Consider the following 27,125-nt stretch of genomic DNA (forward strand, 5'->3'; position numbering starts at 1 on the left):
TAGAATTTGGGCCTCTAACATGTGTCTAATGCAATGTTGTGATTTTAAATCCTCTCTCAGGCCTTCTTGGTTTGGACCAACCATTCTAGTCCCTCAAGATCTCTCTAAATCTACACTCTGTGTTGGAGCATTTTGGCTCTTCTTCTTAGCTTTGTGACACCTGAACATTTGGTAAGCATGTCATCCATATCTTCATGGTGTCCCTTACAACATCCACAGAGAGGACTGAGGCAGAGAGCCAGAGGGCCTTGGCAGATCAACCCTCTGTAGCCTGTTGTTAATTCACAAAAACATCTCATGCATATGGTTGTTCAACTTGTGAAATTTCCTAACTACTCTCAGCCTGCAGTGATAGTTAGCAGGCTTCAAGGACAGTAGGCTCAAGGAGGTTGCAGTGAGCCAGGATCGCACCACTGCCCAGAGCCTGGGCGACAGAGTGAGACTTCAACTAAAAAAAAAAAAAAAAAAAAGGATGAGTTCATGTCCTTTGCACGGACATGGATAAAGCCAGCTTATCTCCATTTTATCCAAGATTTCACCATGAAGGACTTACCTTGTTCTAAAAATAAAAGCTTTAAAAACCCTTATGAGTAGAGAAGCTATGGATATTCTTCTGAGGCTTCTGTTTGTTCCTCCCTTCTCCTACTCTTTCCTGTCTCCAAAACCAGAAGAAAATGGCCTGGAAGCCAGGCAGACCCTCAAAACCCTCAGACCAAGGACATACCTCTGCTAAGATCAGTTTCTTTTCTCTTTCAGGTATTCCTAGTCTTCACAGTCCTACAGGGCAGGACATTTTCCTTAAAAACATTTTTACAAAATTAGAAAGTGAATCTCAGAAAAATTAAGCAATTTTTTCTCAGATCTTATCAGCTAGCTAGTGGGGACACCCATATTTATAGTCCAGTCTGTCACCAAGGTTCATACGTTGCCTGCTATGTTATATTAATACAACTGTGTCTCCAAATAAAAATGTGGAGGATCTTTGAGACCCTCTTAATCTACTCTTCATTCCAGAGAGTACTAAACTCAATTACTGATGGACAAAACAACACATATCCCAGCTACCTGAGTGGCAACATCTTGAAACATCTGTAGGAATCTAGTACTCAGTAACTTTAGCAAGAATCTCCTAAGGCATGAAGACGCATCTGGCCACAATTCATTTTGTCCTGGAGACTACTGACCCATAAGAAGGAACGTCAGCTGTGTAAGGGGCTTTCACACAAAGCCAATAATCTCCTCCTACTCTCTTTGCCAGTCCTGGAAAAGTCAAGTCCTGTACTTGTTGAAGAAGGTGATTCATCTCTGTATCGAAAGAATGCCAACACCACTGTACAAAAGATTTCTTTCTTCACATCCTTAATTCCTGAGGACCTGATAATCGCTTACTGTAATGTAAGTAATTGTGAGCGTCCAGGTTTGGCAGACAGTTGAGTAATAATGGAAGGGAACACTATTTAGACCTTCTCTCACAGACAGATTTCAAGGAAATCCAATCAAACTGACTGACAGAAGATTCAATTCTTCTTGGTGAAATAAGAAACACAGGCTCTGGAGATCTTCAAGCAGCAAATTTACACTCTTGTGCCCTTTTATAAATTATAAATATTTACAGATGTATGAATTTTTCTGTCTTCCTATCTTAGGAGACCAAAGAGGAGCTTATCTGTGACTCACCATCTGCCCTATGCTCTTATATACAATCTACTTCCTTCCCATTTTCATGTAAATCGGCTGGCCAAAAGCTTTCTGAGAGGATGAACATTGTAATTAAGAAACAGAGTAGATGATAAGGCAAATGATAAATTACGCAAATAAACACGTAATAGAAATTTTAGCATTTTAACATATAATAGAAAATATTGTTTTTAATTTTATTCTGAGAACCTAGCATGTTCTTCTCAAAGTTACAAGTATTTTGACATATCAATTTTTACACTTGATCTTAGCCAAAAGGCTGAGAAGCGATACATATTAATTTTTAAAATACAGTTAGTGATGCATTTATTCATTGTCTCAGGACTTAGAAAACCAAAAGAGGCAATAAAAAAGTTCATTGTATTTCTATAATGACCAGCGATGATGAGCTTTTTTCGTGTGTTTGTTGGCCGCATAAATAAAATATCATCTCACGCCAGTTAGAATGGCAATCATTAAAAAGTCAGGAAACAACAGATGCTGGAGAGATTATGGAGAAATAGGAATGCTTTTACACTGTTGGTGGGAGTATAAACTAGTTCAGTCATTGTGGAAGACAGTGTGGTGTTTCCTCAAAGATCTAGAACCAGAAATACCATTTGACCCAGCAATCCTGTTACTGGGTATACACCCAAAGGATTATAAATCATTTTAATATAAAGACATATGCACCTGTATGTTTATTGCAGCACTATTCACAATAGCAAAAGGCTTAGAACCAACCCAAATGCCCATCAATGATAGACTGGATAAAGAAGATGTGGAATAAACCATGGAATACTGTGCAGCCATTAAAAAGGATGAGTTGGCTGGATGTGGTGGCTCACGCCTGTAATCCCAGCACTTTGGGAGACCGAGGCAGGCAGACCATGAGGTCAGGAATTCAAGACCAGCCTGGCTAATATGGTGAAACCCCGTTTCTACTAAAAATACAAAAATTAGCTGGGAGGGTGGCAGGCACCTGTAGTCCCAGCTACTCAGGAGTCTGAGGCAGGAAAATTGCTTGAACCCAGGAGGCGGAGGTTGCAGTGAGCAGAGATTGCGCCACTGAGCTGGAGCCTGGGTGACAGAGTGAGACTTCATTTCAAACAAAAAAACAAACAAACAAGCAAACAAAAAAGGATGAGTTCATGTCCTTTGCAGGGACATGGATGAAGCAAACTAATACAGGAACAGAAAACCAAGCACTGCATATTCTCACTCATAAGTGGGAGTTGAACAAAGAGAACACAAGGACGCAGAAAGGGGAACATCACATACTGGGGGTGGGGGCCGAGGAGAGGGATAGCATTAGGAGAAATACCTAATGTAGACGACAGGTTAATGGGTGCAGTAAGCCACCATGACACGTGTATACCTATGTAACAAATCTGCACGTTCTACACACATATCCCAGAACTTAATGTATAATAATTTTTAAAACTTCATTGTAGCCTTTGTTTTATGTGGTATTACACTAAATCTGCCAATCAAGAAATATTCTTTTGTAATTTCTTTGATTTATAAACAAATTTCCTGGTTAACTGTTGAAAAAAAGAAACATATCCTCAGAGCAAGTACAGTACTACTTCAAAAGCATGAAGCATAAAGCCAAAGGCAATCCAATGAGGTACTACCCCCAAATGTAGTCTTCCTTTGGTATAGGCACAGGGTAAGAAAATGCATGGCCTTTGGGAAGCCGAGGCGGGTGGATCACGAGGTCAAGAGATCGAGACCATCCTGGTCAACATGGTGAAACCCCGTCTCTACTAAAAATACAAAAAATCAGCTGGGCATGGTGGCGCGTGCCTGTAATCCCAGCTACTCAGGAGGCTGAGGCAGGAGAATTGCCTGAACCCAGGAGGCGGAGGTTGCGGTGAGCCGAGATCGCGCCATTGCACTCCAGCCTGGGTAACAAGAGTGAAACTCTGTCTCTAAAAAAAAAAAAAAAAAAAAGAAAAGAAAATGCATGGCATTTAGCCCATCATATTCTTATACTTCTTCCATAGCAGACATTACTAATCAATCACAGTATTATTTACTGCTAACCTTAGAGATCTGGCCTTGTAATACTTCTCAAGCACATCAGCCCTAACAATCACCAAAACCTACTGGAGTTGGTGTAAAACTATTTGCCATCCTAGGCTTTGTAATAGGGCTACCAGAATTTGTAGAATCAATGGCTACTGTTCTGGTTCAGGTTTCCTATGCAAGGAAAACAAAATCAAACAAAATACAGCTACAGCAATTCAAATACACAATCCTTCCAGCAAGGATTCTTAGATAATTCATTTAAAAACAAATCCTCAATTTTTCAATGGCTCGGAAGACTGCTGCAGACCTTGCATGCTACATGTAGGTAATGATGGAACTGTAAGTATAGGGAAAAGTTCAAGCCTCAAACATTTACAGATGGGCAGAGCCGATTCAATTGTAAGGACCTGTATCAGATTGGTTCCTGTTGAAACATTTGCTTTTCTTACTGACTGAAAAGTATATATGAAAATTGTCCAATACAGTGTTGGTTGAAGAATGACTTAATACAATGAACTATACTTTTTAATTGAAAGAACATTACATCTATGATAAATCACAAAAGGAAACTACCACACAAATATGTGGCATTCTATACCTAATGTTCTAAAAACAAAATGTTCTATTTGGCATGGACCTCAAAATTCATCATGTTCTAATTAGTCTTGAAGGCAACAGTACTACTTTATACACTGTAACCATTACACAACAAGAAGTGAGTTTCTGAAATATGAAGTAAGGATTTTTTTCAAATGAGCAAAAAATTGCTAAAAACATATTATAACAAATATGAATAGATATAATTTGATATTATTTAAATTAATATTTTATTTTGTAGAATAAAACTATGAAAATAACAATGATCAAACACAATGTTAAAGAACTATAATTTATTTAGAAATAAATAAATGTAAGAAGTTGTTTGAAGTGTGAGAATTTGCAATATCCTCAAAATACTTTCTTATATTAATTTTCAAATTACACACATTTAATATGTATATATAATATGTTAGAATTGTTTGTATGTATATTTACATAATATATAAATGTGTGTATATATATATGTGTGTAATATATGTGTATATATGTGTGTAATTTAAAAATTATATATGTTAACATATATATACACACACACGTACATACACATAAAATATATATACATAAAATACATAAAATATATACATAAAATCTCAAAGATCATCTGCTAGCAAGAAGATGACACTACTAGTGACTAGTTTTGGAAAAAGTAAACATGATAGTTTTTTAAAAATGAGCAAAACCACACACTTTAACATTGATTCCTGGGCAGTGAACATTAGGTATCTCATCTTCACTATCAAGCAAATTATTTAAAAATTTCCCCCAAAACACATCATCCTTAAAGAATGCAGGCACCATCGATTTTTTAAAAATGTCTAATAAAGTAAGTATTCTATATAACGGACATCCTAATTACAAAAGAAAATAAAAAAAACATGTTCCTTAAAAGCATATGTAAAATCGTGTTTAATAAAATACTGCTTTAAATAACTCACTCGGGTCTTTCTAAGGATCCCTCAAGTAAGCAACCATTTCTTGAAAATCTGAGGCCCTGAAGATCAGGAAAGGACCTGAGAGCACAGCTGGGAAGCTCAGAAGGAGCTGCTAGGTGCACCCAGCTGCTGCTCTTCAGGGGCAAAGGCACTTTCAGAGACAACTCATTGTCTGGCACAGATTCTGCCTGCAAGATCGAAAGCACCTCCCTGGAACTGTGTCTCAGCCTGGCATTGGCAACCTGCTGCACAAAGCGCCTTGGTTTCACCCCATGGACTAGTTCTTTCCCACAGTGGTGAAACCTGACTCTCCAAGGGTTCTCTGAGGCTTGGCTTCACACAGATCATACTTGAAGAGCAACTTGGTTTTCTTTCACTCTACAGGGTGTTCACAGCTTCAGAAGGATTACTGCTACAAATGTACCAAATCACAGGAAAGTTTTACTATCTACATTTAGATAGTCATTTTGGTTCGTGAATTTTATATAATCTTTTAAAATTTTAATGTATTGTTTCAATGGTTGCTATCTTCAAAGAAACTAAAACAAAAAAATTAAAATGAAAAATTTCCTTTTTAAAACTGCAAAGCTAAATGAGTGTTGAAGAAATATAAAGGACTAAACTTCCAAATAATTAGTTTCAAGCTTTTATCATTTATGCTTCTAAAGATATTAAAACTTAAAACTGCAATACCAATTTGGGGACAGCCTGTCTCCCATAACCTTCTTTCGGATTCAAAGTTATTATTCCCTTCAAGTTAACCAATGTCCTTTGGGCAGCCAACATTTGTTGTTTTTCTCTTGATTTAAGATGAGTATTTCATTAAGGATATGGTTTTTGGGATTTTGAGATATTTGCTGATAGAGCATTGTTTTCTAAAATCATGGTAAAAGTTAAAATTCGTATTGTTATTACTTTGCAATTGAGACAATTTTAACATTTCTATTTGCTATTTGAACATCTCATTCAGGAATCTCAACTGAAGAAAATGATCTCATTATCTCAATCATGTGGACAAACATCATCAAATGCATGCCAACATATATAACATTGGCCAACATATATAAAAAGACATATTGGGTATTTGGGTATTTATGATAGCGGTTTTCAAGAATTTTTTTTTTTTTTTTTTTTTTTTTTTCTGTAACCCCAGTCAGACTTTCATTTTGCAATCATGATCCAGGATATACATATAAAGGTGTGTGTGTGTGTGTGTGTGTGTGTGTGTGTGTGGTTTCCCATTTTTTGAATGAAACGAATGTTTCAAATACATTTGATATACTCTAATATTTTTCTATTTTAGGCTCTTTTACTTAAAACTTCTGTAGATTGTGACTTATTATGTTAATTCAAGGCCAACTGTGATAACAGGCAAGTTTGTAAAACAATAAACTAAGTATAATGGGTTGGTCAATACACAACAGGGTTACCACATTAATCCTTCTAAATTTGTTTTCTGCAGTTTTAAAATTTAATAGATGTAGAAAAGTAGGAGGAGAACAAAAGTGTTTCTCAAACTCCAAAGTGAACCCAAACTCCAACGCATATGAATCCCTTGGGGATCTTGTTTAAATGCAGATTCTGGGTTCAGCAGGTCTGGGCTGAGGCTCTAGACTCTTTCTAATCAGCTCTTGGTGGTGTGTATACTGCTGGTCCGGGGGCACCACACTCTTGAGAAATGAGGGTATGGAAGTCAATCTGAGGAGACTGAGAGGAACGGACATAACAGAAATACAGAAATAACTGCATGGGACATGCCACCACCTTATAGCTAATGCTGCCGACACAAGGGCCCTAACGCAGGATATGTACAGCACACACAATGCAGCAAAAGAAGGCAACATCTGGTCAGTAGATCTCTCAGTGACATCAGCACCATCATAATCTCCTCCTCTGGGATCTTTATCCCATTTCCTTTCTCCATAATCTACACCCGTCCAAAAAAGTACAAGCAATGCAATCCTGTTTCTGATTGTTTGGAAGCTACTTAAAAGTGGACTACCTGAATATGTGGACAGCTACTAGATCAGGCAAAGCAGAAGCAGGTTACAGAAAACCAGCAAAAGGGGATCCAAACAAAGACTGTAAAACATGTATTAACATTTTATTTAAGGAACTTAAACTGTGAAATTCACTTGTCAAAACGGTCTGTGTTCCTAAAAATACGTCTTAATGTGAAGAAGTAAATCCTATCATTCAAGGCATCATTTCATAATTCTAAATGACAAAGAATTACCAAACTAGGAAATGTTGAGCCAGTCATTGTAGCTGTTTCTGGTACAATACTGGGTTTTTGTACTTTTAGTCTCTAGAATTTGAAGTATGCATATATGGATAAAATAAAAATATTTTTAACTTTGAGGAAGCTGTCTTTTATGTCATCATTTTTTGTACATATCTGGAGGGACAGAGAATGTATTGTTCACTACTATACCCAAGCATGCATCTGGCGCATATTTGGTGCTGAATAAATATCTGATAACAAAAGAATGAATGGATGAACATAATTTTAAAAATATGTTACATCTTACTACATACTTTAGTAGCTGATTTGCCATAACAGTATTCGCTTTATTGTACTGAACAGAAACCTTTAAAAAGGAGGCAGAAGTGAAAAGTGGAATTCTCCAAATTGCAGTTGTTTACAATGCAGATGGGAAAAAAAGAGAGGAAAAGGAAAAAGGGAAAAGAGGGGAGAAGGATAGGAAGAGGCAATGAGAGAGAGAGAGAGTACAAGTGTAGGACAATGATTCCTGGTTTCTGGGTGGAGTAGAGTCTTGGCCCATGGAGCAGGAGGTGTGTCAGAATCAACTGGAGAAAAGATTCCAGTTTTCTAGATTTGGAAATATCTCTCCTCACCCCATAAGGACTAGGATCATCATGATGAAGGAACAACTATAACTGATGAAAAGCTTAGGGGGCGATTTAGAACTAAAGTCTAAACAGTGGTTTCCAACAGGGATGATTATGCCCCCAAGAGGATACTAGGCAATGTCTGGAGAAATTTTTGATTGTCATAACTGTGGCAGGGGATGGGGGAAGAAGCAGTGCTAATAAGATCCAGTAGGAAGAAGCCAGAGATGCTGCTAAATATCCTACAATGCACAGGGCAGCCCCCTCCCCTGCAAAAAAATTATGTGCTCTAAAAGGTCAACAGTTCTGAGGCCAAGAAACCTTGCTCCAGGGGAACACAGGACATGGTAGAGACAAGAACAGAAGCTATTAGGAGAGAGAAAATGCACTCACCATGACCAACAGGCTGTCTCAGGTGGAAAATAAGGTTTTAGAGAATGAAGACAGTATGTGAGGAAGATGATGGGGCTGAGGAAGGCAGTGGGAGATCTGGCTGTGACTGTTTTAAGGGATTCCTGTTTAGTAGATCCCAAATCAGTTGCTGGTGTGGTCAGCTTAGTGTTCCAGCTAAAAGCAGACCACTCCTCATGAGAACCATGCAAAAGTCCAAATGAGGCCAACAATCCTCAAGTGGAAGTGGGGGTTACAGGCTGCCCTGCCGGTAGATGCTGCTGGTACCTTGACTATACTCCCATGGCACCACTTCAATGCCTATGACCTTGACTTCTGACTGCCAACACCTGCGTTCCTTTGCCTGGAGGATTGCTCTTGGCTGCCCAAGTGATGGTCCTGAAATGCCAGGGAATCACCTGCCTCTAGAGGTAGTCCCCAACAAATGCCTAACAGATTTTGGTAAGTAAATACCTACTCCCTTGCCTTTAGAATGGATCAACCATGAGACGAGCGTTCCATGCTGCATAAGAGTCTCCCAGTGTGACTAAGCTCCAGATGCCCACAATGCTTAACTGATTTGATAATGCCCACTTTACTGGCTGCTGTCCCTGCCAGGCTCTTCCCCAATTTCCTATTGGTGCTTTCTTTGCCTCCCCCTAAAAATCACTTGCACTTGAATTTTCATCTCAGAATTTGCTTCTGGGGAGCCCAAACTGATGGCCAGTCTTTTGAAAGAATATGGGACTGGAAAGTACTTGATCCTCAGGTTCCTCTGATGTAAGAGCTCTCTGGGTCCACAGTATCCCTTCCCTTAGGAGGGACCTCAGGATTACTAGAGATTGGCCAGTTATCCATCCCTAAAGTCCTGGGCTCAGAATCCTCAGAGGACCCACTTCTCTCAGACCATTAGAAATACAACTTCGGGGGCCGGGTGTGGTGGCTCACACCTGTAATCCCAGCACTTTGGGAGGCTGAGGCGGGCGGATCACGAGGTCAGGAGTACAAGACCAGCCTGGCCAACACGGTCAAACCCTGTCTCTACTAAAAATATAAAAATCAGCTGGGTGTGGTGGTATGCACCTGTAATCCCAGCTACTCGGGAGGTTGAGCAGGAGAATTGCTTGAACCAGGACCTGGGAAGCGGAGGTTGCAGTGAGCTGAGATTGTGCCAATTTACTCCAGCCTGGACTACAGAGCAAGACTCTACCTCAAAAAAAAAAAAAAAGAAAAAAAGAAATACAACTTGAGGCACATTCCATTCTCTCCTATTGACAGAAGAAGCAAAACCACATCTTTTGCTCAAGGATGGCAGGGATCAAATGACTCTGGAGCACAAACATACTCCTTATTAGTCTCCAATGCCCCTAAAGTCAAACTTCTACAAGAACACTAATAAGTAACAACACTTGACTACACGAAGGGACTCTTACTATATAATTCTGGGAAAAGGCAAAGAGGAAGAGTGACAACTGGCATTGTTCAAAGAAAACTTTAACGAATTGCTGCTGGGGATTTAAAACCACAAAAGAGCAAAAATGAAACAGTTATTTCAAAAAACTGCTAGACAACGAAGAGAAACAAACTGTACAATAAAATCCCTTCACGGCAAAGTCCAATCACTCATCTTCCATGTAACAGAATTCTGACATGCTAAAAATCTTAAGAAATAACAGGCCAGAAGAAAGCTACGCATTGTGAAGGCTACCACAGGAGCTCTGTGTCCAAGGGGTCCTCCTATCAGTGAAAAGAAAATTTAAAAAGTGACGGAGCTTGACATTTTCTGAACAGTCTCACAATATCATCCCTGAAGAAACTTGAGCCTGTCACCTAAGGAAGTTACTGCTGTCATACAAGTTGAAGAATCAAGCAGCCAACCTCTGGTCTTTTCACCGTAAGCCATTCTTAACCAAGTTTACTTACGAATCATCAGAGTGTGGATTTTTGCTAGGTTTTATCTTTGCAGAGAACATCCACTTTGGGGCCCTGAATTCTTGCCAACTTACTTGAGGAATTGAGAAGATCTTCTATCTCAGTTCTTATGTGTGTGGATGAGTTTCTTTTTTTTTTTCTTTCTTTTTTTTTTTCTTTTTTTTTTTAAGAAAAAAGAAAACAGCAGAGCTTTTCTGCAGGACAACCTATTCCCTTATTTATAATGCAGGACAGCAGGGCCTTGTAAGTGTATATTCTGGTTCATCTGAGGACACGCGGTTGCTCATTTTAAAATTAGATTCATCCTAATTATACGAAAAGAGCTTACTCGTGGTTGGTCAAAACATCAGGAAAGTATTACTCAGCACCTACCTGCTGCATTTTCCTTCTAAACTGGACTGAACTTGTTTAACACACAGTCCCTGCCCTCTTAGAACTTAAAATCTAGCAAAGAAATATCTCATTGACAAATAAGGGGTGTAGACACTGAACAGTGAAGGAATATAGACATATAGCAAGTGACTAAACATGTAATATTACCTGTGGACAGAGGGGTGAGGGAAACTGTCATTGGAGTGGCATGTTTCAGTGGGGCAGAACCAGAGAGAATTGTAATCTCAATCCTGATTTATCAGGGCAGGATTTCAAGAGCTCCTTGAATAAAGGATATTGGGAAATCAAACTGAAACATAAGTGGGGGAAAATATGCATTGGACTCCAAGGGACAGAAGTTTGAATATGGACTGTAAAAAACAAACAAAAAAAACCCCCTCAAAAACAAGGGAATCCTGAACAGGTAACTGAGCACCTGTTATTCTTACTTTTTGCAAACCCTGAAGGTTCACTGACTTGGACAACTGACTAGAGAACACACATCTTTCAGGCTGAAAAATACTAGGTCATCTATAAAACAGAGATTGTTACCAATAAACAGATAATAATTTATTCCTGGCTAAGCAGTTTATAGCCATTATCTCATGTAATTTCTTCCACAGTGCTGTGAAGTAAATACCAACATTATTTCCATTGCAAAGATAGAGTGACTGAAGTTCAAAGAGATTAAACTTGCCAGAGAGACCATAGCTGGAAGGCAGCAAAGCCAGGCATCCAACTCAGTCTGCCTTTCAACGCAGGTGTAGATGCCTACCCTTCCCTTAAACACCACCTCCTGATCTCTCTCTCTCTCCAGTGTCCTATCTCCCAACCAATCCAGGGCCCAGGACCCCCAGCTTCCACTTTCTCACAATACACTCAGCCAGTAAAAGAAGGGGGTTTCTTTTCCCTGCTCTATGACAGAGCATTAAAATAGGACATCATTGGAGCCCACTGCTATGGGATATGCTGAGTCCTAGAGATCTCAATCACAGACCAGAAATAAACTGGGGATTGAGAGCATTATTACTCACCTATTATGGATATTAATAGTTGGCTAGATTCTGTACCTGACAGACATTATCAGAATTAACTTCGTAATACTGCAATTTTTAATTATCAAAAATATTTAAAATCAGAAATAGGCTTGTGAAGTGGAAGACAGCCTTATTCAGTCAAATATAAGGGCATATGCTGTTTATATTTCTTTTACATGTTCTCAGCATGATACTTCTTATCATTGGTTGGTCTTAATAATCTAAAATGTATGTGTCCTTTGTGTCTTCTTCTTAAAATAAGATATTAATAATAATAATAAAATGATAATGTTTCCAAAAAGGTAAAATATGCATAGTTAGAAGAAAAGATTTTCTCTGTTCTTTTTATTTACCTCACTTTTATTATTCATGCCCCTCATATTTCTTTCATTTCTATAGACCTGGCTGAGTATTTGATAAAACATGCTTATAATTTGAAAAGAAAACAAGCAAATATCCTTTTGGACTAGAAAAGAGTGTGTCTCATTATAGTAAGAAATTATAGAGTAAATACTAGGTTAAATATTAGGAAAATTCATATTTTTTAAGTCAAGATATTATGTAGAGTCATTTATTTAAACAATCTAAAACTCTTATTCAATGAATAAGAGTTTATTATAAAAGAGTTTATTATAAAATTATTCCATGAAAAATCGCTTCAGTACCTCTGTCAACATACCAAGAATCAGGTCTGGCTTTTGTTTTCCAACATCTCTATTTTAAATTTTAGTTCTCTTTAAAATAATGTTAATAATGTGCTGACAATGATATGAGGATTCATCAGCAAGTTCCCAACAGTCTTTGCATAGTATGAACCACATAGATTTATCAAGGAAATAAAAATGATGGTCAAAGACAAAAAGGTAAAACCAGGTCTAGCAAGGTTAAAGATGACCCCATAAGGGTGAGAAGGAAGTAGGAAAACAGAATTAGGTCAGATAGGAGGGTGGTATGGCACAAAAGACAGAACTTAGCTACCTCATTGAATTAAAAAACAGTAGCACAGTGTGGCAAAGACAACCCACTGCTCACCAAATTCTTGCTCCCCTTTCCACAGCATAGAGACATCACTGAAAAGCAGCTTCCCAGTAGGGACTAGATTTTCATCCCATCCCTCTTCATTTAGGTGGGAGACATGTGATTTGTTCTCACCAAGGGAATGTGAACAAAGTGATTATGTGTTTTTTCCAAGCCAAGGTGGTTAAGAAGTCAGCATACTTTTCACTTTCTGGTTCCCCTTTCAGTGGTCTGATGCAACGAGCCCATGACCTGGGAGCCATGTCCTGAAGATGGAGGAACCCAAGACTGGAGGAATCCCTGAATCACTGTGGAGCAGAGCCATTAGTCAATCAGGAACAGCAATTTTCAACTTACATGAATGAAAAATAAACTTCCATTTGTTTGAGCCACTGTTCATTTTTTATTTTACTTTTGAGTGTAGAAGGTGTTTTACTAACCAATATATCTGGCAAGAAAAAGAAAAACGTCTCAATCACTTGAATTAATGCATATAATTTACTTTTGCATGGGCTTTGATAGAATCTGAGAGTTTTAACTCTAGAGTCCTGTCGTCAAATTACAGTAGCTACTTGCCGTAAATGGCTATTGAGTTAAGATGTGTTGCAAGTGTAAAATACACACCAGATGTCAAAAGGAATTTCACTTTTTAAAAAGTGAAATATATTCTTAATATTCTTATAATGATTACATGTTGATAATATTTTAAATATATTAGGTAAAATAAAATATAGTATTGAACTTAACCTTACTGGTTGCTTTTTTCTTATTTTTAATGTGACTACTAGAAGAATTTTAAATTATACATATGGCTCACATTCTATTTCTACTAGACAGTGATGGGCTACCAGGGGTTAATAAACTGTAGCCTATCACCTGTTTTGTAAATAAAGTTTTATTGGTACACAGCCACACCATATTGTTTATGGCTGTTTTTGTACTACAATGGCAGTATAATTAGTAGTTTTTCACCAGAGACTGTGTGTCCTGAAAAGCCTAAAATATTTATGATATAGCCTGGTATAGATAATGTTTGCAACCCCTGGGCTAAAGATAACTTTGAGATTATCTAATTATCTACAAGTATTATTTTGTGACTAAAAGTTAAAGCTCAGATAAGCCAAGAGACTTGTCCAAAGTATTTTTATTCTTAATTCGGTGATACTTCCATAAAGCCACCCATTTCTACATTCATTCATTCATTCATTCATTCATTCATAGTCTTCACCCATTTCTAATCTTGATAATCAAGAAATAAAATCCCCATCAGAAAATAACTTAACATTAAATATGAAAACACTTCACACTAAATAATGCATCTCAACACAATGTCAATGCCATTTCAATGTAGTCATATAGAAATACATTTCTGTCAGAGGAGCAGTATATACAATGGCAGAGAAGCCCTTGAAGTAATATTCAACTATGAATAGGCTGTGAGATGGTCTTTAAATTAAGCTCCACTTGAAAACATTTTAAAGAGAATCTATCATGTAATCTGCTTTCAAATTAAACTTGAAATTCCCCCAAATGTAGAGCTAGCTTGCTAAAAATATTCATTATTGGAATTAAATTAGAAAAATTTTGCCACATCTCAGAGAAAGTGAAATCTGTTCCCAGAGACATCACAGCAATATATAACTGCCTCGGCTCCAGCAGGCATCATCTCTCAGTGGACTATTCTAAGAGTCTCTAACAGGGCTCATCACCTCCAGTCTCTCTCCCACTCAAGACCTATCCCAAAGAACTCTTCTAAAATAAAAAATCAGACTGGCTGAACATTCTTAAGTCTCTTCAAGCTATCAAGACAAAGTCAATCTTCCTTATTGTGCCCAGGAAAGTCCTTGCCATCTGACTCCTGCCTGCTCCCATGGCCTCATTTATAGTCCTTTACACATGAGTCAGGCTGGGTTCCTTACAATTTCCCAAATGGTTTATACTTTTACTTTCACTTCATATGTATATCGTGTTTGTTTCTGCCTAGAACCCTCACACGCCATGTGGTCCCACAATGTGCATTGTACGTAACTATGTCATAGGACTTATGAATATTATAATTGCTTACTAAAGTATTAATGCTACCACTACTACAAATAGCTAATATAGAAATACTTGACTATGAGTCAAGAACTACATTATTTCATTTAATCTTCACATGTTATAGATGAGGAAACTGAACACATGCAATGAAGCCAGGTGAAACCAAAACACAAATCCACACATTTCCCACTCCACAGGCCCAATTCCTAACCTCTACACCAGTTGTTCTCAATGAGGGCAGTTTTGCCTCCCAGTAGACATCCAACAATATCTGGAGACATTTCTGACGGTCACAACAAAAATGGGTGGGAGGAGCTATGGGCATATATAGCAATACCTTATATTTATGAGTAGAAGACAGCAATGCTGCTAAACATCCTACAATACACAGGACAGCCCTCCACAGCAAAGGATTATCTGGCCCCAAATACCAATAGTGCAGAGGAATTACTGGCTCAAAATGCAAATGGCACCTCTACTGAGAAACACTAGTCTACACTAAATCACCTCCTGTAGATTGCCCCAGAAGCTTCTGAGCAGCTCATCGATACAACAAGGATTTTTAAATGCTCTCCCATGGTGTCTTGTCACCTACCATTGTGTGTAGGACCTGGCGGATGCCCCATGTATTTGTGACCAATCGACAAACTCCAGAAGAAAAAAATTACTTATTATAAGGCTTGGTTTTTGTGGCAACTTCAATAAAGATAAATCGAAAGAAACACACATTCTTTATCTATAATACATGAACACATATGCAGCATATCCTAGAGTATGCCTTCACTTTAGCAATACCTTATATTTTTGAACCTATAGAGTGTGAGATAGATTAATAAACCAGATGCCTAGGATTTTTTTTTCACACGGCCTCAGGAGGATGAGATGCTTTTCAAATCCCTTCTAACTGCCATATTACAGGGCAAATGCATAGGTTCATAATCTACATAGGTCATAACTTAAATTGTTTCAAAAAATATTTTCTGTGTAAGTTTCCCTTGGTTCCTTTTGTTTTAAAGAAAAATAACACAAGACTAAACAACCTTATTCTATTCCCTGTTGTAGCTACAATTCAGATACAAATATATTATCCTAGATCTCCAAATGTTGGAAGTATAGCAAAAATTGCAGTGAAGCCTAGGTAATTTTTTTTTTTTTTTTTTGAGACGAGAGTCTCACTCTGTCATCAGGCTGGAGTGCAGTGGCACAAACTCGGTCCACTGCAACTTCTGCCTCCCAGGTTCAAGCTATTCTTCTGCCTCAGCCTCCCACGTAGCTGGAAATACTGGTGCTCACCACCAAGCCCAGCTATTTTTTTTTGTATTTTTAGTAGAAATGGGGTTTCACCATGTTGGCCAGGATAGTCTCGATCTCTTGACCTTGTGATCCACTCACCTCAGCCTCCCAAACTGCTGGGATTATAGGCGTGAGCCACCGTGCCTGGCCAAGCCTAGGTAAAATTTTAAAAGTAAACAGAAATACAGCAGATATAAACCATTCTCCAGCTTATGTAAATTAATACATCTAAACATCAGAAAGAAAGTCAAGAAAAGATTATGATTATAATGTTTTCAAAGGGACAGAAATGAGGCAGGGCTTTTACATTGTTGCAAAATACTTCAACAATGGGCAGTATTAACCAGTGGTGTATACAAGTTGTTGTATACAAGTTGTGTGTATATGTGTGTGTGTGTGTGTGAGAGAGAGAGAGAGAGAGAAAGAGAGAGAGAGACAGAGAAAGCAAAAAGGTTCTGCTGTGGTGCTAGATATACTCATTTGATGTATCACTTTTTATGAAATGTACTAAAAGGTTAAAACATATGAGCCTAATTTTTTAAAAGTATGATGTAGTGAACTGTTCCTCACAACCTATTGTGCTGATCTTTTGCCTTTTGCCTCTTGAGGGTTCACACACACACACACACACACACACATACACACACACGGAATACAAAACAGCGATCTAATGAATTTTGCTATCTGCTCTCCCCATTCTTGGACATTTATCATGCATGCTAGTATAAAAATAGGCTTCGAAAACTTTTACATCAAGTTGTTAAACTCAAGATTTCCCAAACGTAATTGAGCTTAAAGTAAATTAAACAAATAGAGTAGTAAAAGAAGTAAAAAGTAATATAAGACCAGCATCTGCCAAGATATTCAGGAGCAAGTAGAGGTGACTGAAAACAATGACAGGGTTTATGGCTTGGGACATCAAAGTGACTTTAGCATTTCTCACTGTGATTTAGAAGCTGAGCATGGGAATCACAGCAGAAGCCAGAGACAAGCGGTGCCTTTTCCACTGTATCTGAGAACGTGACACACACTTGTCACAGAGACAGATTCTGCATGTATGGACATGCCAATTGGTAAGACATTTATGCACTTAAGATAGGAATGTGAAAAAAGATGACCAAGCCCAAGGAACATTATGATTGTTATCATCAATCGTTCTTTTCTGAGCACTTGCTTTGTGTAGACATTGATGAAATCAGGAAAAAGAGTCCCAAGAGAAACAAATTGTAAAGGGAAGAAGTATATCTGAACCATCTTGAGAGCCAACGATCAACATGTCACAAGAGTTAGAATACTCAACAGGTTCCTGAATGTCAGGGTCATATATTATGCTACTAACACCATGATTATCTTCTCAACCTTCCTCATCACAAACATTCCTGAGCCTCCAGAGGAGTCAAGTAAGTATATTCCCAAATAAAGAAGACATGCCTGCTGTCAATCTACATTCCTTTGTCCATCCTTTTGTTTTAATAAACTCGTCACTCATGACTTTCTTATAAATGCCTAAATTGTTGATCACAGAAGAGAAGCCATGACTTCCTGAAGACCCTCTTTTGGAAGTAGGAAGTTGAATGAAGAAATCACTCCAGACCAATCCTTTCCAAATTATATATGCCTCATCTGCAACCCACTCTTAGAACACAAATGCACATATGTATTTAGGTGTTTGTGCTTGTGTACATATGATAAGGAATAAACTATATATAGTAGTTGTTAAAGCAGGATTAGGAAAAGTAAAATTGGATAAAACATGCAGATCAGGAAGACAAAAGTGAGCTGAGATATGTAAGCCACAAGCTTCTTCATTGTGATGGGTTGGACCATGAATTTGCCTTCTGGGTTTTTTTTTTTTTTTTTAAATCTCTAAATCACGATTGTCCCAGAAGATCTGAGACAGATGTCAATGACTTGCACACTGTCCATTGTTCAGTAATTTTCAAAGAACTAGAATAAAGTAAACTATTCAATATTTCTCAACTGCTAAAAAAATACTTCAAGATCCTGCACTGCCTTAAATGAATGAGTAGTAACCGGAAAATGGATTTAATAGACAGCAAGCCCTGTCTGACAAATACCAAATAACTGCTTGCTTTTAGCAAATAAACTAGTAAGATGATATCACAAAGGGTTTTTGTTAAGTTCCTTTAAGTTATTGTGCCATAAAAGTTTTTTTAATAGAAATATTGCTTCTTAGGATAATTTTAAACATATTGATTGATGTTGGTCAAACAATAAAATCAATTGAATGATTTTAGTGGTTAAAGATTTAAACCACTATACCAATATCATTTAATTTCTGGTAAGCACTGACCAGCAGACAGTATAAGGTTATATCTTCTTGCAAAAGACTCAAGTGCAGATATTCTGGGTTGTTACAGGGAGATCTGCCTTCTGTGCAAATGTAATGTGTCTGAGGCAAGAGAGATGAGCCCTATTATCAAGCACATCTACATCCATTAGAAACATCATCCAGGCAGTATATCATATTGTTAGGACTGACTGTCATGATGGAAGAGCTACAGTATGGTTCTCAGGACAGTCAAGGTTCCTAGGCCCTAATTCCAGACTCCTCTGATTTGCTATTTGGAAAAGATCCTTAGGTTTACAGCAGAACTCAGTTTCTCAACTCAATAAAAATAGCACGGCACAAGAAGAGCTGCCAGTACATAAAGACTTCAAAGCCCCTTGAAATTAGGACAGTAGGGACCAAATAACATTAGCATCGAGCATAGATCACTATTCTAGATGTCAGCTGGCCAGGTTCCTGAGAGGAAGATATGGAAATATATTACTTGTGACTCAGTGATTTGGACACTCCCCCCCACTTGCTTAAATGCCAAAATTGACTAACAGGTTTGGGAACTTAAATTGGAGAGTGAACATTTTAAATCAGAAACTCACCAGCCTAAATATATTCAACTCCCCTACTACTTGGATACAAGAGATTCTTGAGTGAGTCTTCCTGGAATTTACATTAATATTAATTCACATTAATATAAGGGCTACAGAAATCACAATCACCTCCTCAGATATAAAATAACTATTTTTTTAGGGGCCGTATGAGAGACTCCAGTAGGTGTATCCATCTCCCCACAATGGAGACAATTTCAGAATCCTTTTGTATAAGTATGTTGTCTCTTAGGTCACTGGGCTGCATACTAAACTGAAAAATGGCTAGCAGGGCCAGTTACATAGTAGGTACATAAATATTTGTAGGCTGAATGAGGAATCAATCAAAGAATCAATATGACTTTAAATAAAGCAAGGAGTTAGCTTGCCATCAATTGCTCAACCAGCTTTGACACTAGAACAAGCCCTTCAAGCAAAACAGTCAGCTGTGATCTGAACATATGATGCAATACAGGCAGCAAACATTCACTCTGGACAAATCCAAGTCCAAATATGACACTTAATACCAACCCAGAAGGGAAAGAGAAGCACTGCCCTTTCTACCCTTCCATTCATTCTTCCAACGGTGTTTCACCTGTGCCCACGTACCAAGCTCTTTGCTAGGCTCTGGGGAGTCAAAGATGAATAAACCCATGCATAGTGCCTCATCACAACTTATGAGATAGGAACAGAAATGAAACAAACTGCCCTGCAGGCAATAAGAGCTATACAGACTAATGCACAAAGCATCAGGGGTCACGTGTTCAGGGATGTTTATGGCCATAGGGTCATTTTCAAGTACCTGGTTGTCCTGTCCTCTCAAATTGCTCTAATCAAAAGTGTGGCTCAGACACTGGATATTTGGGAAAATTAGCTTACAGAGCATGTTAACCAATCTAGGTTTCCTGAGCTTTATTTCTGCACTGGGGTTTATCCCCAGAATCTCCACTGATAGGACATAGTACGTCAGGCCCCCAACGATAAACATACTAGGTTACTTTTCACCATTATGTCTTCTGCATTTTTTTTCCATTCCGGAATTGGCAAAAGACAGGACCATATAAAGAACCTAACTTCATTTTCTGTAGAATTGAAGTTCAAGTATTATCCATGATATAATTTGATATTTCATACGGGTAAATACTAGTTGGCAAGCACCATGGCAGGCACTCTACATGTGCCATCCTTACAAGTTTAATGCATGCCACCTCCAGACCCCCTTTTTTCTGTTAACTTGGCCACTACTAAGAAGCTCAAAGCCAAATTAAATACTCTAAAGCAGTAAGCACTTAGGACTGTAGTTTAATTATCTTCCCTCCTCTACAAGATTTTGATCTTTCTTCCCTTCCCATTTTTAACAGTCTTATTTTGTGGGATTTTTTACTATGCATTTACTCAGACACACTTATGAAAGCTGATACTCTACACACAAAAACAAGCCACCGTAATCTTCCATTATAATTTCCTTTTGCTCTCAATTGGGAAGAGTTTCTAATAACTAATGAATTATCTGAAGAACTAATTTGAAGATGACTCCTTCAATATTATGCTCTGATCACTTGAAAACTCAGATAATCCAATATTTCCCACCATCATTTGGTTCAGAATACTTTTATGAAGGAGCAAAAGGGGGCAAAAAGAGAGGCTGACTGACTTAACTAATAACATATAATAACTATCAGGTTATTTTCAAATCTATCACCAAAGGTTATTTATTTCTACCTTGTGTTAGATCCTGACCATTGCATTTTGCCCCTTCCCCAATCACCACTTTTGCAGCCCAAATTGTACCACCATGCACTGGTTGGTCCACTTAAGGCTGCCATTGCCAGTGGAACTTCCAGGACCTGCTAAGTGAGAAGACACTGCTATCACCCAGTGATGTCTAGTCCCTGGAATTTCACTCTTAGCACTGACAATGGTTCTGGAACTCATAAAGATTCCGCCAAAATTCAGGGAGTTGAAGGTCAGTGTCTTCTGGGGATCAAGGTAATATGTAAGAAAAACTCTGCTGCTGAGGATTTCCATATACTCAAGGCAAATATGCCCTTAGGAGGAACTCGCAGAAATAACTCTTTACATAGTCACTACACAGAATGGAAGGCCAGTGTTTATTTCAAAAAGAAAGAGAGAGAGATAAAAATAAACAAAGAGTGAACCATATAAGCGTGGCATGTGTATAACACACACACACACAGAGCACAGATCTTGGCATTCCCAGCTGGTACCCACTGAGGATGCATAGTCAGGTATTTTTGAGAACATAATATTTGGACACTATCATTAATTTATTCACTAAATATTTATCCGGCACCTACTACATGCCAAGTATTGTTCTAGATGCTGAAAATAAGAGTGAGTGAGGCAGTCAGGAGTCCTGTGCTCACAGACTCTATATCCTAGGCAAGGAAACAGGTAATCAACAAACATCAATTGAAATGAACAATTCAGACTGCAAATACAACTGAGGAAAGAAAAAGAAGAACAAAACAAACAAACAACAACAACAACAAAATAAAACCAGTGTGATGGGTCTGAAAAGGAATGAGGGACTGCCTTTGCCCGAGTGGTCAGGGAAGGGCTTTCTAAGAGGGTGCCACATAACCTTACACTAGAATGAGAAGACCAAGCTGAAGAAACCAATCACCTTTACTCTGATTTCCTTTAAAAAGATGGGCTTACTAAAAAAAGAAACATCCTATACCATTTGTGGCTCCACACAACTCATGCTTTAAACGACTGCAAAAACCCCAGGAAAGGAAAGGAATCCACAACTTTCTCTGCTCTTAAGGCGATGTTAAGAAATCACCTTTACCAAAGGTAATGGATAAAAAAGAAGTTGTCTTAATTCATCTCTAATTATGGCAGAATTTACTACAAAGAACTGAAAGGAGAGACATGAAATATTCGTTCCTCTTTGTAATGTCAGTTGCTTTATGTAACAATATTCCAATGCCAATAAAAGTATACCTTTGCATTGTAATGCCAACAGGAATTATTTCACTTAAAAAAACAGTTCTGTAGCTATACTCAGTATTATTTACTTTCACCGGCTATAAAATAAAGCCAAATTGTATTTACTAGCAGATAGTCTCATTTCCAATATATAATAAACCTCCAAAATTAGGTAAAAATAGGTTCTGTTATATTTCTTTAACATGCACAAATAATAAATGATCGTTTACCAATGACTTTGTATAAAATATGCCAAGTAAATCACTTGGTACTGAATTTGTTTGACTCAATTAAAACACTTAGCCACCTACCATGAAAACATCCTAAAAACATCAACTGCTTAAAATACTTAGCACTGAAACACGTTTTTCATTGTTTCCTAGCTTCTGACTTATTTCAGAATTAGAAAGAATTAAGCAGAAGTGAATTGGGGAGCAGGTCAGTCACTGAACATTCAGAGTGAATCATGAACATGTTGACTAAAATGCAATTTTTATTTCTTTGTGGTGCGGTGCATGCTATACATTCTTACAATTTAAATAAGCACACTGATCTAAGGCTAAATAATGTGAAGACTGGCCAACAGGTCTACATTACCTAATGCATTTATCATTATATAAATTGTTCTGCTTGACATTAACACCCTGTGCAAGCAATGCTTAATTTCTTGAACTTCAAAACAGGTCTTTAAAACTGAATCTCACTTGTACCCAAGACCAATAACATGCTGAGGAAGACTGTATTTCACATGCGTTTACTGATTACACAGTGTTTGAATCTTCAAAAATCCTAAATGTATGTGGAGAAAGGAGAACGCAGAGTCTGAACTTGGCTGTTCAGGTAAACTCTTCCCTTTCTTTGACTCACTTTATGAATTATTACGCTTCTAGATCCTTCTTTTAAAATTTTCCATTTGAGGAAACTTGTACATTTAATATTAAAAAAAATCACCTCATATCCTCCCTCCCTCCTCCTTAAAATAAATAAGAGGGCTTAAGAATTAGCACTAATAATAACTCCACAATGGTCATTGGGAAATCCTCCCCCAAAATGACAACTGCCGCTAAGAAGGACAAAATCCACTAAGAATGAAAATTCCCCAAATGAGTCCTTCTCCGAGGGGGTGGAGGTCACACAGCTGGCACAACTGGTATCACATCCAACTCGAAGCGACCCAGAGGAAGACGCTGCGCCAAGAGAAGCAAAGCGAAGGAGCGCGACCCAGGAGGCTAGCGAAATCCCCGCCGAGCCCCCAGGAGGCGGAGAGAAGCCCAGTCGCCAGGCACCGGCCACAGCGCACGCCAACATTCAGGATAATTCTCCTTTCCAAGCCCCAGAGTTCCGGAGCAGGCGAAAAAGGGGGGATGGGAGACCCACAATCCCTTTAACCCTCCCCCCGTGCCTGCCAACCTTTTCCGAACCCCCGTGTCACACAACTTCCTCATCATGGAAACTTCCACTGGGTTCGGCGCTGAGGATGCCAAACTCCATTTCACAAGGAACATGTCAACAGCTGGGCTTGGGGTTTGAAGAACAGAGCCTCTGCGATTGGAGGGGCCCCCCCAGCCACCCTGTTCCACCACTGTCCACACCGTGGCTCCCAGCCTGCCGCCGCGCAGTGCCCGAACACGAGAGGGCACCTCCTCCCAGATCCGGGGCGCAGAAGCCCCGCGGAGGCAGGTAATCGAGCTGGTGACACCCCCACCACCCACGCCCGCCCGCCCGCGCGCGCTCCGCTTCGCCGCCCGCACCCCTCCGGGTTCCTGCGACACCCCGTCACCATCCCGCCCACCCTATGGACAGTTGGAACTGTCGCCCCCTCCTCCCCTCACCCCGCTGCCTCCGCGCGGTCCTCTAGACAAATTACCAGCGCCCTGGAGCCGGTTGGGTTGAGCGCCCCTGCCCGGGGAAGGCAGCCTGCGGGCGCTTGCCCCGAGCCCGCGGAGCAGGAGGTCTCTTTTCCAAGCGCACTCACATTATTCATGCAAAGTTAATCCCCGCCGCGTCACGGCCGCCCGCCCGAGGATGTGCGCCTTCCTTGGCCAAGCCCCGCAGTCTCCACCCTCCTCCGCCCCCTCCTCCCGGCGGCGGGGTCCCGGGGAGCGCCGGCGGCTGGGCGTCGCGCGAGTCCTGCAAAATGTCAACTCCTTGGGCGAAAAGAGGCGGCCGCAGCCAGGGCCGCGCTGGACCTCCTTGGTCTCTCCACTTTTATAGGCGTAGGAAGAAAGTGCGGCCGGGGCACCAGAGTCCCCGCCTCCCCGGGTCCCCCGCGTGCCCGGCCCGCCCCGGCCCGCTCCCCGGACGCTGCTTACTCTGGGCCCGGGGCGCCTGCTCCGCGCCGAGTCTGCGAACCGCTGACCTGGTTTCCCTTCAGCCCTCCCGGCGGTCCGACTCGCGCGGCGGCGGCGGCGGCCAAGAGCAGGCAAACCCGGCTCCGCCAGGGGCGCAGCGAGGAAATGGCCTCCTGGCCGCACACCCCGCCGCCGCCACCGCCCCGGGCTGCCCGGCCAGCACTGACGCCCCCTGCCAGGCTCGGGGCCCGCGCTCCGACGGGCTCACAGCGCTCGGCTTGCGGACCCGGACGCCGACACCTGGCCCTACGCACTCGCCGTTCCCGGGCCGGCCGCTTCCGCACCTGCCTTCCCAGGTGTTGGCGCTTCCCCTTCTCCTAATCCCTGCCGCGCCCTCCCGGGGGTGGTGAAGGCGCTGTGGGTTTGGTGGCCGAGCGTCCACCCACCCGTTGGCCTGCGCGCGTAGGTGTGGGTTTGGGCGTCATTACTCTAGTTGGAGAAAAGGAAAGAATGGGCGGCGAGTAACACGGGGACCCGAGAGGGAGTCTTCCAGGAGCACGCCCTGGCCTTCTGTGCCCGGCCCGACCGGCGCGACCCGTGCCGCCGCGCTCCTCCCTCTGCTCCCAAACCACTTGTGGCGCGTGTCGGCAGGACCAGGCGCTCTGGCTCCTCCTGGGGCCTCCGCCGGCCCGGCCATCTGGCGGCTCTCTCACCATCACCGCCACCCGAGAATGGAAGTTTGGGACATGCCTGGCTTGCCCTTAAGGAGGACACCCCCACCCCCACGGCCATAATGCATATCGTGGGAGACGTGCGTTCAGGGCTGAGACTCCGCTGGTCCCAGAAGGGTCGCCCTATTAATTTGTCTTTGCCCTGGAAATGTACAGATAAAACCAGGAAGACAAAAGTAATGTATACTCTTGAAGAGTCCTTTCCTGGGCAAATATAGGTCTCTCCATTGCCCCCGACCTTAAGTTCTGGATGCCAGGAAGAGACTTGCTTTCTGAGCTAGAAGGATACTTGGAAAATCCCGAGTGCCCAGACAGCGAAAACGTAGTCAATAAGAAACTATAGTTGCAACAAAACTACTTTGACAACACAGTACAATTCATTTCTTATGGACAATATTAAAATAATTCCGACATCATAATTTAATATTCACATCTATTCGTGTAACACGCAAGGTAATAGAGCTATGACGATATGGATCTTCAGCTGCTTGACAATGTGTAGGGTATTTATTGGAGGACTTTCTAAATTTCCAGTCAGTGACCTGTGTGTTTATTTTCGCTTCTTCTGAGTGTCCCAGGGAAAGGGGTGAGACTCCCCCACCCTTGCCGACAGTATTAACAACCACCCCCCTGGATGAGCAGGGTTTCACTAATGCACTTCTAAGAAGGTTGCAGGCCCCAGAGACGCCATTTCCCTTTGGTCCTCGGTGAGAAATCCGTGCTTTCTTCTCTACTCTTAATAAGGCTGCACCATAGGACTTGCAGGCTTCTGTAGCTGGAGAGCTGTTCTGCTTTGCAGGGAAGTTCCTGGGCTTTGCTCCAAAGCTGCCCCGGAATGTTTTGGTTGATTTGGAGGAAAGCTGTGGCGTCTACACCACTTATTCCAAGCAGGCGGCCCCCTGGTGGCTAACTGTGGGTGAAAAAGCCAGCCACTGAGGAAGAAGTCTGGCACAGGTAGGCCCCAGCAGTTGACAACCTAGTCTCCGGATCTTCACAGCGTGTGAACAATTTAGTAATACAGGGAGATGAGGTGAAGCAAATCTTCCTTCAACATGGTGGATCATAGGCCTTTCGGCCTACTGGAACTTCTAATTTTTTTCTCTTCCTGAGTATAACTTGGGAGCTAAATTCTTTAAGAAGGAGACTTACAGAGGACGAAATGTAACAAAAACGGTTGCTTCTCTTTGTTGGAGGGCTTTGCCTCTCTGATCTCATTTTGCCTAGAATTTTCAGAACTAAAGAGCCAATTAAAGCGTGAAATAAATAACAGGTGTGGCATTATTCAAACAATTCATGAGACTGTGGTGGTAATAATGTTATATAATAATGGGGGAGGGCAACTTTACTGCAATGTTACTGAAACAACGTGAACTACTAGGGTTCCATTTGAACAGGACCTCTGAGGGCTGTCCTACAGGCTGCATGATGGTAAAGAAGGGTTACCAAGGTATCATGGCGTTTATTTTATGCAAAGTAGGACAATGGAGGAGAATGTCATGAGGACCTGAATGAAGGCAGAACATATTATTCAAACTTTAGATTATGTGGTCGTGTGTTCCAACTGACTTGAGAGGGCACATCAAGGCTATTTCCAGGACCCATTCCCATATTTCACCATAGGCGTCCTCATTACCAGGATCTATACCTTGACTCAGTTCATTCATATATTTATTTATTTAGCAACTACTGGGGTAAGAAAATGAATGAAACATAGGACTTCACGGGGCTGGGATTGTACAAGTGCAGGGTCTGAGCCTGTTTTTATTTAAAATTTTGATGTATTGTTCATCATGAATAATTGCTGCATTAATTTTGGCTTTTAAAATAGTGCATTAAAATATTTCTCCTATTTACTGAGATTTTTTTTTTTTGGCATCCCCTTAAACTTCACACCAGGTATCAGCACCTCACTTGCCTAAAACTAGTCCCTGCCCTGCTATGCCCACAGTGTTAACAAAGTCTTTTCAGAGAAGTAAAATTCAAGTTAGAATGTCCTAGATGTCAAAGATAATTAATATGTAGTAAAGGACTTGAGATCAGGGAGTTAGAGATCTGGGCTTAAGGGGAGGGAAAAATCAG

General features: G+C 40.4%; 1 protein-coding gene across 4 annotated transcripts in view; it reads right to left on the minus strand.

Annotated features, from left to right (window-relative positions):
• The window catches only part of THRB (thyroid hormone receptor beta), a 375,781-nt gene extending 350,881 nt beyond the window's left edge, over positions 1-24,900 (minus strand). The window contains exon 1 of one of the 4 annotated variants that reach the window (XM_032267857.1): positions 24,337-24,900. The gene's annotated coding sequence lies outside the window, so the exon portion shown is untranslated. Of the gene's footprint in view, positions 1-23,434; positions 23,507-23,891; positions 24,226-24,336 lie in introns of those variants that run through there. The other 3 variants (XM_032267848.1, XM_032267841.1, XM_032267865.1) reach the window with 3 other exon arrangements.
• Between the last annotated feature and the right edge of the window lie 2,225 nt (positions 24,901-27,125).

Source organism: Sapajus apella, unplaced genomic scaffold, assembly GCF_009761245.1.
Source record: "Sapajus apella isolate SASKATOON/1434 unplaced genomic scaffold, GSC_monkey_1.0 scaffold4, whole genome shotgun sequence".
Taxonomy (NCBI): domain Eukaryota; kingdom Metazoa; phylum Chordata; class Mammalia; order Primates; family Cebidae; genus Sapajus; species Sapajus apella.